This window comes from Theropithecus gelada, chromosome 12 (assembly GCF_003255815.1).
Source record: "Theropithecus gelada isolate Dixy chromosome 12, Tgel_1.0, whole genome shotgun sequence".
Taxonomy (NCBI): domain Eukaryota; kingdom Metazoa; phylum Chordata; class Mammalia; order Primates; family Cercopithecidae; genus Theropithecus; species Theropithecus gelada.
In genome coordinates, this window is record NC_037680.1 from 68,263,018 (window position 1) to 68,271,146 (window position 8,129).

Consider the following 8,129-nt stretch of genomic DNA (forward strand, 5'->3'; position numbering starts at 1 on the left):
AGTTTCGCTCTGTCACCCAGGCTGGAGTGCAGTGGCCGGATCTCAGCTCACTGCAAGCTCCGCCTCCCGGGTTCACGCCATTCTCCTGCCTCAGCCTCCTGAGTAGCTGGGACTACAGGCGCCCGCCACCTCGCCCGGCTAAGTTTTTTTTTTGTATTTTTAGTAGAGACGGGGTTTCACTGTGTTAGCCAGGATGGTCTCGATCTCCTGACCTCGTGATCCCCCGTCTCGGCCTCCCAAAGTGCTAGGATTACAGGCTTGAGCCACCGCGCCCGGCCTCGTCTGTCTTTTGCCCTGAGTTGGGGACTACGGAAGAGTGTAGGTTTCCAACTGTTAATCGAAACTTCTCATGTTAGGTGCAGTGGTTAAAATCATCAGCTCTCCGGTCTCTCAAGCCAATCATGTTCCCATTTGACGGAATATTCCAGTGTTGAGCATCATCAAGGTTAACTACTTTAGCCTAAAGCTCCCTTTGGCCTGATAGAAGACAGTAATACATATACAGATTCATTCTGAGTGACTGTACAGATTAAGTATTCAATTTTTCCTAAATAATAAGCTAACATTGTGTTAGATTTGAAACAATGCACAAGGCCGTATTGTGTTTGATTAACCTTGACTGTGGATATTTTTGTAGCTTAGGCAGCTGGTTTGAACAAACTTGCAATTTCACAGCCTTACAAAAAAAGTTATTAATCTTTTATCATTTTATAAAGTAGGAACTTAGTATGTATTTACTAATAATGAGGGGACATATGTAGGTTGACATAATTTATTGATTTTTTTTCACATTTGAGTTTTGTTAACAAATACTTATAAATAACATCCTTGGATGTACATCTTTTCTCACCTATAGTATTTTTTCTTAGAATAAATATCAATGAGACTGTAATGCCCCTGAGACTTCTGAAAAAAGTAGCTAATAGTGAGTTAGACTTTGGAGGCTGAATTTTGGCTTTGCCGCTTATTAACTGTGCAACCTTGGGTAAATCACTCAGCCTCTCTAAGTTCAATTTCTTGAGCTTAAAAACGGAGACAATTTCACTTGCATCTTAGGGTTGTTCTGTATTAAATGAAATAACCTATGCAAATTGCTTAAGCCAGTGTTGGCCACATAATGAAGTGCTTAATTAGCATAGCTATGATTATTATTTCTAGAAATAGGATTGCTGGCTTAAGTGTATGTGAAAACATTGATGCATATTGCCAAAGTTTATTTTAAATTTGAAATATAAAGTTGTGGGTCTCATTAATGAGCATATTATAGTAAGAGGTAATAGGCATGTCCACAAATGCAAGAAGCTTCCCCTACTATTCACTTGTTTGTTTTCTCTCTTCTCTCTTCTTCTGATAACAGGACCTTGGTTTTCCTTTGGAGAAACACCTTGCTCCCATTCTCAGTCCATGTAGTTCAATGGAGTTGATCCCATCTTCTGGCTTCAGAAGAGAGCAAAAGTATATGAGAAGGTTCTGGGTAATAAAAATATCATACCTGACTCCACCCCTTGACACAGTGATTGGCTCAGTAATAGGCATGTGACTTGAACTGGGCCAATGAGAACCCACTGTAGGATGTTTATTGATTGATCAGGAAAGTGACATCATCCTTTTACATCCTTAGCATCCTTAGGGGATGCTAATCTTGTTGACCATCTTTGTTCCTGTATAGAAAAATTCTTCTGGGGAATAAAGCATGGAGAAATGAAGCGCTAAGATACAGAGGAGCTTCCCAAAGACCATGTTTGAACACTTGGAAACAGCCATGCCTGGACTTCTGAGTTAAGCAAGTCAATATATTTCCTTTATTGTTCAAATCACTGTTTGTGTTGGGTCCTTTTTGAAAGGTGGCCAAATCTGCCCAATCATATTATGCTCCTCAAGGCCACACCCTGTGTGAGGAATAAGCAGGGTTTCCACCAAGTCAACTGTCAAAGTGATTTACCTTCCATGATATTTCTGAATGATAGTAGACTGAAGTTAATGTGAGTTATGTGATGTCTGTCTGATGTCATTGGATGAAGACCTACACTGGACGGTTTCAGATTTCTTTCTAAACCATGACTGAAGTCATCGATGCCTGTAGATTACCTGATAACAAACCATGGTTCTATAAATGTATGTACATGTCTATAAAAGTCAATGCAGAAAATTAAAAAAAAAAATCCCGGCCGGTCGCAGTTGCTCAAGCCTGTAATCCCAGCACTTTGGGAGGCCGAGGCGGGCAGATCACGAGGTCAGGAGATCGAAACCATCCTGCCTAACACGGTGAAACCCCGTCTCTACTAAAAAAAAAAAATACAAAAAAATTAGCTGGGCGTGGTGGTGAGAGCCTGTAGTCCCAGCTACTCGGGAGGCTGAGGCAGGAGAATGGCTGAACCTGGGAGGTGGAGCTTGCAGTGAGCCGAGATCGCGCCACTGCACTCCAGTCTGGGCGACAGAGTGAGATTCTGAGAAAGAAAGGAAGGAAGAAAGAAAGAGAGAGAGAGAGAGAGAGAGAGGGAGGGAGGGAGGGAGAGAGGGAAAGAAAGATGTTAATGGGCTGTTAAAATGAAAATCGGCATACTGTATCTATTGGTATTAATTTGGAAGACTTCTTTCCTGTAGGTTTGCATTGCAAAACATAAACATTACTTATATTTAATGTTTTAATTGGTCCATAGTGATTATACAAAGGCTAATACAGAGCACCCATGTGGAGGGGTCACAGAAGGTAAAGCCAAAACATAACATGAAGACCAAATATGGCAGGGCTTTGAGCACCGATGCAAGGCATTTGCATGTGATTCTCTGCAAAATGGAGAATCGTTAAAAGTTTTGAATAAGAAAGCTTCTAGAGGATTAATAGGGCAATAATATGGAGATGAGAGTAAAAGGGAAGAGACAGATGCCTGTTATTGGGCCATTGCAGTATTTCAGAATGAGATAAAGAAGTAGGGCAATGGCAGTGAAAGGAAATGATGGATGGGAGAGACATAGAGAAAGAGGAATAAATAAGACTTGGCCTCCACAAGAATGTGGGGCACCAACGAAGAGAGAAAAGTGAAAGATGAACATACAGTGATGTTTTAAAAAGTGAGTTTGGGAAACTGCTTTTCTTCAGTGGAGGAGCTGCGGAGAAGATAATGAGTTTAGTTTTATACATATTTGAGCCCTTTTCTGTTTGGCTGTCAGCTCTCTTAGAAGCTGAATGTAGTATGTAGAGTGGGATGTAACCATGAGGTTGCCCTGGAACTCAGAAACTGCTATAGTTATATAGAGAAGTATGAAAAGTAACTTTAAGAACAACGACCTTTATCCATAGCCTGGGATTATCTTAACATAGGTAAAGAAAAAAAAATGGCTCCTTAAAGAATTGTTTGGTAGTGAAATAAAGAAAATGGTGAGTCATGGAGACAAAATTTGGCAGTTCCACAAGAGCACCATTTAGTGGCATGAGGCTTAGGTCTGGTGTGATTGCCAGATGTGGCCCAGTGTGTTGATGGATGGATGCACCAGTCTATTTTAACCTTATGCCACTTCATCATTTGTTCTAATTTTATCCTAACCAAATATACCTTCTAATTATACTTTGGTTCCTCATATAGTTTCTAGGGCAGAAGAAAAATTCCTTGTGAGTAGCAGATCCCTTTACATTGTCTGTTATTAAATTGTCACTTCTGAGTTTCCACAATGTTGAGTCATCACCCTCACCATCTGTCCAACTCTGGGGTGCAGGCAAGACCGAATTTCTCTCTTTATAAGACTGCAGTCCAGTCTTTGCCTGGGGGGTGACCTACCAGTCAAGGCTCCCTGCTAAGCCCTCATGGTAGATAGACAGCTGACCTTCCTCCTGATATGTTCTGGCTTTTCCATGACCACTTCTGTTCTCTAACTCCAAACATACCAGGCAACCACGAATTCAGTGAGGCCTCTAATTTGCTAGGAGAGTTGTCACGGATTGCGAGGATTAACAGCTAGAACATTTTTCCACTTAGGGAACTTGAAGGCACCACACAAATCCTATTTACTTCATTCACTCATTTGTGTGTGTGTGTGCATGTGTGTGTAATCATAAAGTTATTCTTCATTGCTATAGGAAAAAAATAATGAGAAAGCAAGCAAACAAACAAACAAAAACTGTTAATGTCCCTATGCAGAGGCAATATGCACTTTGCCTGCACAGTTTGCACTTTTGCATATTTCTTCCTAGGCAATTTCATTTCTACTTTAAATGTATATGAAATTTTAAAAGCTTTATTATCTGGTTCTCAATACCACTGTAGATTAGAAGTAGCAATTTAGAGAAAGAGAAGAAAAAGAAAAGTCATAAAAAGTAGATATAATTTTTTAAAGTGAAGAGTGCTCTGGGGTCATTTAATGGGCACAGTCACACACAGCTCGGTAATCCTGAGGTCAGTCACTGCATTATAATTGGTGTAAGAATACATTTATATCTTGATGACCTCAAATTGTCATTAAATGGTTAAATTAAATTTGGTATCTATCTTTTAAAAGTGAGAAATATAAAAAATGCACTTTTCAACTATATTGTTCAAACTGGTTAAAAAACATAAGAAGTGAACCCTTAGCTGTCTAGAAAACCTGGCTATAGAGAATTATTCCTTTTCACTGGGTTCCAAATAAATAAGATACAGTTAAAACTACTGGTTTCTTCCCAGTATCCATTCCACCATTCTTCCACTATTTAGAAGCCATGCTCGTGGTGGGACTGACCACACCTCTGGCTCCAGACATAGGCTTTGCTTGGCCTAAGCTACTCATGGTAATCACATGCCCCTGCTGGAGTAACTAGTTCAAGAATGAGCCTGTAGCCATGCCATAAACCAATAGCTCATAGCATTTCTCTGATCACAGGTGATCATACATCTGTGAACTGGGGTAGGTACTGGCCCCAATTTATCAGTCAGACTAAAACCCTTAGCTTCTGTTCGGTGGCTGTGGAAGAGAGGCTCTCTTCTGTCATCTGAGATGCACATTCGAATCCTGAAACTACAGCAATGATTATCTTACCATGAAAAAGCCTGCCTGAGAATTAAAGCAACCCATGGAAGCCAGCAGAGCTGAGGGAGATAGAAAAGAAGCCAGAATCCTGAAATCCACTCTATATTTGGGCTTGAGTCAGTAATTATCACCTGTGTTTAGGCTGTTTTGACTTGTGAGAAAGCACAAATGTTGTACTGTGCTTTGATGGAGGTGATGGTAGGCCATCAGCATGTCCACGTCCGGCAATTCTGTTATGGACATGCATCTAAAGGTCAGGACACCAATTGAGGATGGGCTTGAGTAACATGGAGGGAGATGGTAGCATGCCACACAGGCACTGCTCAATATGTAAATATTAACTGAGTGTGTTTTGAGTAATCAGAATGGGTTGGGACTTGCTGGGAGAAAAGATAAGACGGAGACTAGAGATCTGAAGACTGAAAAGCCACTTAGGATCAGGAGGAGAAGTGGGACCTAGTGAAGGAGGCTCTGGAGTAGATAGGAAGTGAGCTCTAATATTGCCACATTATTGTGCCTAATGAGAAGAGAACTGGTGAACTACAATGTCAAATCCTTTAGAGAACCAAGATAATCAATGCGCAAGACATGCTTGGTAATTTGGAGGCAATTGGTGACTGCATGGAATGCATAAAAACCAAGAGTAAGTGACTTTGAATGTTATTAGGTTTATGATAAATATGGTATAAACAAAATTTCCCAGAGACACTGGCCCAACAAAATATAGTCACAATGACAGACACAAAATGGATTTTTTTTCTGGTCCTGCTTCTATTTGCTCTGTATATAAATCCAGAGGATTAAAAATTCTTCACACCTTTCTGGGGGACTCCAGAGTTTTTTTGTGTTCATGACAAACCACTGATTCCAAGTGGCATCTGCCATTTTCCTCCTCTCCTCAGCTGGCTCTCTGTGGGGACAGGTAATGCTTACAAAGGCGCAGGGTAAAGCAGAGAGGTGACTCCTGGGAGGCTAGCCAGGCAACAGCCACTGCCCATAGCTTCTGGCATTCATCCTGGAAGTGTGACACCACCATCAGGATGTAGCTAGTCCCCAGCTCTGGAGTTCAGAAGTCTCCTTTCATCAGCATACCGAGACAGGGCTATCCCTTCGGTGGGGCCTGGATGAACTTAGCTCTCAGAGGCTTGTCTCCTATGGACCCATTTGTTAAATTTTAGAGAGCAATATAACCGTCAAGAGATGAGAATGCCTGGACTGGCAGACGTTTGGTGAGCAAGGAATCCAAACATTAGGACTGATTTGATTCAAGAAGTGTCTCCTTGCTAAAACAGACTGAGGTACTCTAGGGATGGTGTTGCCTAGAAATTCAAAATGTTCATGCTTAAGCAAAATTTTTTTTTTTCCTCTAGGCAACAGTTGCATAATTATTTGTCAACATTTTCTTCCTCTGGGACCCTGTTTTTTTTTTCCCTGCTTCTGTGACTGATCATCTTCTATTCATGTGGTTTTTCTTCCAAATTCAGGTCTGATGTGCTTGATTAGGATTCTGCTTACGAGCAAATGCCCATTCTGCCTCCTTGAGATTTCTCTCAGTAACCTTGACTGGAATTTTAAGTGTTCACAAACATTCCTTTTATACATTTTTAAAGGCTACCTTTGGTGTGTATTCCCATAGTTGAAAAGGTATATCCAGTGATGTGGATATTTTCTAGTTCATTCATTCATTCTATAAACATTCCTACTATGTGTCAGGTACTATGTTAGATGCTGGATAATAATTTAAGATAGACACAATCCTGTTCTTCACAGCTTCTAAGAATGAATACTGAGATTGCCCTCTAGTCCCTACATATTGTGATAGTTCCTGTTGCTGCCGGAGCCCCAAATGGCAACGCCTCTGGGAGTACGCATTGATGTCTGTCAGTGTTGGTTGGTTCTCTTGCTGGTAATTCCACGGACCTATGTCCCTGGCTGCCAGAGGGTGCTAGTGGGCAGCTGGGTCTGTCCATAAGTCTGGGCTGAGGGCAGCCAGGGCTATGAGAGCATGCATAATGCATACTGAGGGCGCCATCTTCTGATGCTGCTGAGGCTGATGTCTTCAGTGCTAACCACTCTGCTTCTCCAAACTTCCGGCTGTTCTAGCATTTCTCATTCTTACTGTAGCCCCTTTGTCTAGGACTCACTGACCCCTAATCCTACTACCAAGATGTACATATTGACTCTTTTTTCCCTTAGGATGAGGGTTTTTTTTTTTTTTTTTCCCTCTTCTGGAAAGTAATTATTTTTCCTGCTGCAAATAGAATTTTGGTTTGCCTGCTCCACCATTCCTTTACATATATGGAGATATCCTAAACCCCTCAGTAAACACACCTCAGGGTCAAGTCAATGCACCTGTAACAGATTAATTTAATTCTATTAAATATATATACACAAATACATGCAGAAAATTAATCCAGGGCCTAGCAAAGGACCTTGCATAATAAAAGGAAGGGCAAGAGGGAGATAATGAAAAGAGGGAGGGAAATAAGGAGGAGGAACAGAATAAAGAAGGAATTACTAGTGCACAATTCAAAATGTCTAGTAGTACATAATAAATGCTTAATAATGAAAGAGGAGGAATGGATGATAGTAAGTAATGATTTACAGTTTTCCAGAGATTCTAATACTTTTTAAGAGAGTATATGTTATGTAAACATAACATCCATTTTAGAATGATTGAAGAGAAACAAGTCTATTCATTGCCAGGAGACAAAATGTAGCTCGAATATGTAACAAAATATTTAAAGCAAAATCCTCAAATACATTTACAAATTACTGTATATTTCCAGGGATAGAAGTGTCATTTCTTCTGAAATTTCAGATGGCAAGGTTGAGCCAAATTCATATTAACCATTTCTGGAATCCATGTGAGAGAATAACAGTATAGAAATTGCTTATCCAGAGTGTAAGGGGGCTGCAGCATCAGCTGGAAAGTGAATCTGCGACAGGCTTTTCACATCATTGAGAGGCAGAACCACATGCTGTGAGATGCTGAGGCCCCTGCTGTGAAATGGTGTACTGCACATTTGCTGGGTTTGTTGTATTGCTAGGCTCTTTGCGTTTTGTGATTCAGGCAATAAGCAGCAGAATATGCGAAATGAAGACAGGTATATTAAAGATATCTTGTA